Source organism: Molossus molossus, unplaced genomic scaffold (genome assembly GCF_014108415.1).
Source record: "Molossus molossus isolate mMolMol1 unplaced genomic scaffold, mMolMol1.p scaffold_m16_p_10, whole genome shotgun sequence".
In the NCBI taxonomy this organism is placed as follows: Eukaryota; Metazoa; Chordata; class Mammalia; order Chiroptera; family Molossidae; genus Molossus; species Molossus molossus.
Window position 1 is genome coordinate 4,847,562 of NW_023425345.1, and position 6,265 is coordinate 4,853,826.

The window sequence follows — 6,265 nt, forward strand, 5'->3', positions numbered from 1 at the left end:
TGAGGGGGCTGGAGGTGCTGAGGGTGCTGGAGGACCCTGAGGGGGCTGAGGGGGCTGGAGGGCCCTGAGGGTGCTGGAGGGCGCTGAGGGTGCTGGAGGGCCCTGAGGGGGCTGAGGGGGCTGGAGGGCCCTGAGGGGGCTGGAGGGCCCTGAGGGGGCTGAGGGGGCTGGAGGGCCCTGAGGGTGCTGGAGGGTCCTGAGGGTGCTGAGGGGGCCCTGAGGAGGCTGAGGGGGCTGGAGGGCCCTGAGGGTGCTGGAGGGCCCTGAGGGGGCTGAGGGGGCTGGAGGGCCCTGAGGGGGCTGGAGGGCCCTGAGGGTGCTGAGGGTGCTGGAAGGCCCTGAGGGTGCTGGAGGGCCCTGAGGGTGCTGGAGGGCCCTGAGGGGGCTGAGGGTGCTGGAGGGCCCTGAGGGTGCTGGAGGGTCCTGAGGGTGCTGAGGGGGCCCTGAGGAGGCTGAGGGGGCTGGAGGTGCTGAGGGTGCTGGAGGGCCCTGAGGGGGCTGGAGAGCGCTGAGGGTGCTGGAGGGCGGCCCTGAGGGCACTAGATGGACTCTGCCTGCACCCTGCTCTCCTCTGAGGCCCAGCAGACCACAGGCCACCTCTTCAGGTTCATCGGGCCCAAGTAGGAAAAGTTATGGTGTCTTTGAGTCTGTCAGACCTGACTTCTTTCGACTCTTCATTAGCAAACATTTATTGAGCACCTACTGTGTGCTCTGCCTGTGTGGGTACCGAAGCAGCACACTAACCGAGCAGGCAGGTGCCCACCCTCACCGAAGTTATGGTCCAGCCTGCCCCAGCCCCTCCACGTCATACTCTGAGACCATGCCCCCTCCAGTAACTGCCTGGACAGCAGTCCCCACCTCGAAGGGCTGTCGTGAGAATGGAGGTCCAGGTGCTCAGGACCTGGCCCAGGGCAGACACCCAGGACCTGATAACCACCCGAATCCTCCTCCACCCATTCCCAGAAACGATCGGAGACCAGTTCTGGACCCAGGCGTGCTGGGGAGGACCACAGCATGAGAGGCCTCGAAGGGGCAGACCGACTGGCAGGGAGGAGGAGACAGTGCCTCACTGAGGGGTCCCAAAGGCAATTGTTTGATCCTAGAAAGGGAGTGGAAGGGGGCACAGAGTTCGAGGAGTGGGGGGGAGGCTGGCGGTCAGGGGTGGGTGGGCCGTGGGCCCTGGCTCTGAAGGATCTGGGGTGGGAGGTGTGGGCGGGGAGAGGCCGGAAGGAGAAGACTGAGAAGTTGCCTGAATGAAGAATACCCACAGCCACCTGGGCCCCAAGAGCAAAGCTGCTGAGACTCAAACACAGTGGGGGAGGGGAAACAGAAGAGAAGTGGAGGGCAGGACAGGGGTTTGGGGGAGAACGCAGGAGAGGGGCACTGCCGGCAGACCGGGGAAGAGGTGGTGACCTGGGGCCCCTCGGAGCCTCTGTGGCAAGAGCGTGGGAGCCAGCCAGCGGGAGAGAGAGGAGGGGCAGCTGAAGCAGGCATCAGACACATACACACATGCCCACAGAGCTGTCCCCGTGCGCCAGGCACTGGGCTGGGTGTGGAGTCAGGACGTCTCCTGGGGCGGACGGGTTCAGGGAGGGCCACTGCTGGTGGGGAGGGCTGAGCCTGGATGGGCTTTGGGAGGGTCCCTTGCTGTGGCCAGATAAGCACCTGAGGCTTGCCCAAGGCCATGTCACTCCCAGAGGCAGCCCAAAGGTGCTATCTGTGTTGTACACACACAGGCGCGCACATACGTGCACACACACCCCGGCTACAGGAGGAGAGTCCTCCCGAGGGTCAGTGGGATGAAGGGGCCAGTCCCAGGCCATCCCTCACTGATCCTGCCTCACTCTCCCCGTCTTTAGCATCAAGAAGTCAACCTTCTCAAGGGGGGCATCTGTAATACTTTCAACAATAAAAGTAAAATAAAAAGAAGTCAACCTTCTCGGGCCCACAGCTCCTGACCACCAGACCATACAGCCCAAGGGATGGCATGTGGGAGTCTGTGAGCTCCGGGAGGCCCTGGGCCAGAGGCTGTGGGCCACGCTGGATATGATGTCCAGGTGCGTGGACCCGGGGCCCTCGGAGTGCTGGTGGAGCTCGCTGGCCAGGGGACCGGAGCCCAGCAGATAAGCACATTTAGCCTCTGACACCCCGCCCCACCCCAGGTGTGTGCCGTCAAAGACAGACACTCAGATCCCCCCACACCCAGGGGACTTTGGCTGGCAGGACATACGGACCCCAGGAAACGGGCAGGGCAGGGGGTGTTGGGGTGTTGGGCACAGAACGAAAACTGAATGAACTGGTTCCCCAGACTGAAATGCCCTCAGCAATGACCAAGGGCCCACCTCCCTGGGGATGGTGCTGAGTGACTCATGATGGAACATTCTTCCCCATGCAGGCTGCAGTGCTGATAGCTGGGTGCTGAGTGAGGAGGGGCCCTCTGGGGTGTGTCCCTGCGTGGGAAGGGCGTGGCAGCCACACCAACAACAGCACTGCTGGGGGGACTGGCGGCCTCTGTGCAGCGCCTTCTCCCCAGGCCCTGGAGAGCCTCCATCCCACCACCTCATCCTGCTCCACAGCCAACCACTGGCAGGGAAGGGCGGCAGTTACTGTCCCCATTGTGCAGGTGGGAAAGTTGAGGCTGGGGCAGGGATAGGGTGTGCTGGGGTCCTAGTGGACGGAGCTGCTGGGCAAGTGATGGAGGGTGTGTGTGGTTCGGAGACAGGCTGTGGCTGTGCCCCAGGACACGGGTGAAGCATACAGTGACAGGGATGGGATGGGACAGAGGCTGTCCCCACACATTGTCCACTTGGCAGTGTCCCCATGAGCTGAGCGCTCTCCTTGAAGTCCCCTCTGCCCAGTACCCTCTTGTCCCCTTTGTTCCCTGGCTTTTCTTTTCATCCTTAAGGTCATGGTCTCTAGCAGCTACTCTGACTCCCCAAATCTGGATTAGGAATCATGGCCTGGCACAGTGCCAGGGTCCACAAAAATGTTTTAAAATTTTTTTCAGTCAGAAGGAGAAAAAGAATGAGTATAATTTAGTCTAGATTATATTTGTCTTTATACCAACACAGCCAAAATAAATTGAATTTTTATTTATTTTTTCTTTATTGATTTGAGAGAGAGAGAGAGAGAGAGATAGAGAGAGAGAAACATCGATGAGAGAGAACATCGAATGGCCGCCTCCTGCATGCTCCCCACTGGGGATCGGCCCACAACCTGGGCATGTGCCCTGACCGGGAATCAAACCAGTGACCTCTTGGTGCATGGGTCGATGCTCAACCACTGAGCCTCACCAGCCGGGCTAAATAGAATTTTTAATAATTTTATGGAGGAAGAGGCCCATGAAGGTCACACTGAAGCCCTGGTCATGGGGGACCCATAGAGGCCCCTGTCCCTCCCAGGTCTTCACTGTGTGGTCACAACCTGCTCACATGACTGTCATCTCCAGTAGAAGCGTGTCTCACTGTCAGAGCAGGCCTGTGGTAGGCATTGGGTGAACACATACAAGCCTGTAAACTAGAAAGTCATTGACATTGAGCACTTACCCTGTGCCAGGCACTGTGCCAAGCTTCTCCGAAGTAGACACATTAGTGTCATCCCCACTTTATAGATGAGGACATCGAGGCCAAGAAAGGCTAATGACTTGCCCAGTTGTTCACCAGGAGAGACGGTCTGCACTCTGGACCACTGGCCCAGCAATGTTCCCATGGAGGTGAAGCAGCGGGAGGGTGTGTTGAGAGTCTGGGAGTCAGTTTCCAGGAGGGACAACCTCACATAGATATGAGGCAAGTCCCTCAATGTCAGCCCACGAGCCCTGATCTGTGGCCTAGTACCTCAGAGGTCCCGGGGCCACCCGCCTTCCTTCCACAGGCCATTCCTCCACTCAGCCAGGCACTGCGCGGGTTGGGGGTGGGAGACAGTAAGTGACAACATCACTTTCACAAACTGAGCGCCAGGCATTAGCCATCTGACCCTCAGGATCCCGAGGCCGTGGTGCCTGGCTCTCGGCGCCACGACACTGAGTGAGATGTGTGCGGATAGAAGGGTGCTCAGAACACGGGGACACGATGCGGGAGCCATTCCTCCTGCCGTGGATACTTAGGAACAGGGACATTTGAGCCCATCCCTGAAAGGTTAGTAGAATTTCATCAGGCCGAGAAACGAGAACCAGGGAAAGGGCACTTCAGGGCACAGGCGAGCAAGGTGTGGGAGTGGGCGGGGCCTGGGTGGGGCTGAGGAACAGGGCTCAGCTCTGGGGAGCGCAAGTGGGGCCCACAGGGGTCTGCGACTGCCACCCTAGCAGCCGGGTGTTTGAAGATTGGGGAGCACAGTCAGGCAGTTTGTTGATGCATATTGATCAGGAACTGGGCAGTATTAGGTGTGGGGCAGAAATGACCGAGGCACAGTGACCCATAAGAGCCTGACTGGGACTGTCCGCGGTCTGTCCCTGACCCCGACGGGCCCCCTTAGTGACCTGGATCCAGCGCCTTTCCCTCCCCAGACTGGACTTCTCCCATAAAACGGGCTTACTACCCGCACATACCACTGGGTGATGGAGCTTTGAGCTCTTTGGATGAAAGAGCTTCAGGGGCTGGGCGGGGTGGAGTAGGGAGCCCACATCACACCCCCAGAGAGGCAGAGAAACAGCCCTGGGGCTGGGGAGGGACACTAGATCCTGCCTCTCCATACTGTGTTTCTGGAGCCAGAAAGCCTGATATTCAAGTCCCGCACCCCCTGCCCCACCAAGGACACTGCCTCTGAAGGTTTAATGACAGACGCCAACACCCTGACTGCTGACTGATGTCAGCTGGAAAGACGGCATGGAGGTGGCCTTGGCTGCAGGGAGGTGGTTAGTATCCTCACACATGTGGTTATTTGACATGGGCATACCGAGTATCTCCTTCAGACCAGTCCCTGGCACACGTGTCCTGGGTCCATGGGGGAGGAAGCCAGGCACCATGTGGGGGTGTCATGGGAAGCTTTGGTCTCTGGAGCACAGACTTGACTATGAGTCCAGGACAGACCAGGGACCCAACACACTCCCTTGTCCTCCCAAAGACCACTGGTGGCAAAGCCCTTTGTATTGAGCAGTTCCTCTCCCTTGCCCTCGCACATGAAGGAACAGAGGCCAGAGAGCCTCATCGACTGGGCCAAGGTCACTAGTACCACACGATTGGTCCAATGCCAGCAGTACGACAGACAGGACAGTTATCCTTCTTTACATCATATGAATGAGGAAAACGGCTCAGAGAGGTGAAATGGCTAGCCCAGGGTCACAGAGCAGGTGTGCACCTGGCCTGCACCCAGGAGGATGTCGTGTCCTCCTTGCTGGTCACCACAGCCCACACCGACGCAGGACTTTCCACAGCCGCTGCCGCTCCAGGCGAGGGCAGGGGGCCTTCTGTGGCCCAGGAGGTCCAGCAAGGGGCCACCCACTCCATGAAGGCGACATGGTGCCCAGGGCCCAGGATGCTTCAGGGACACATGGAAATGTTTTCATTTTTATTTCTTTTAAGATCAGAAGGAAAATTAAATGCCATAATAATGAATATTTACTAATGAATGAAGCCTAGATTATAGTCATCTTTCTACCAATGTGGTCATAAAATATAATTTTTAAAAAATGTTATGAAGGGAGGGGCCGCTAAGGCAAAAGTGTCTAGCAATGAACAAAATTATAACATGACCCCGCTGCAATGGCTGCTCTGTCTGCCACCGAGACCCCGTTCCTGGGGCAAAGCCGCCACCTCCCACGCCAGGTTACGAAGTGATGAGAGAAGGAACAAGAACGGAGCAGTGGAAAAGGGAAGAGCAGGGCTGGGAGAAGACCAGCCAAATGGATGGCAGCCAGACAGAGAAGCCGGGAAGGGCAGAGTTACTGGTGAGAAGAATGGCAGTGAGGCGGGGGTGGGAGCAGCGGGGCAGGAGAGATGGGGGACAAGTCTGATGCATGGTGTCAGTGAGCACCGCCAGGACTGAGGGAGGGGCCTGGCATACCATGGGAGCCTCAAACAACAATTTCCCGCGGTCGCTGTTCCTTCCCTAGAGCTGCTGTAGCAGATTACCACAGACTCACAGATTACCACAGACTCAGTGATTTACAGCAACAGAGTTATTCTCGCACAGAAGACCAGAAGTCCAAAATCAAAACCACTGGGCAGAAAGCAAGCTGTCAGCAGGGCCATGCTTCCTCCGGAGGCTCGAGGGGAGAATCCGCTTGTCTTCTCCGGTTCCTGGTGGCTGCCAGCATTCCTTGTCCTGTGGC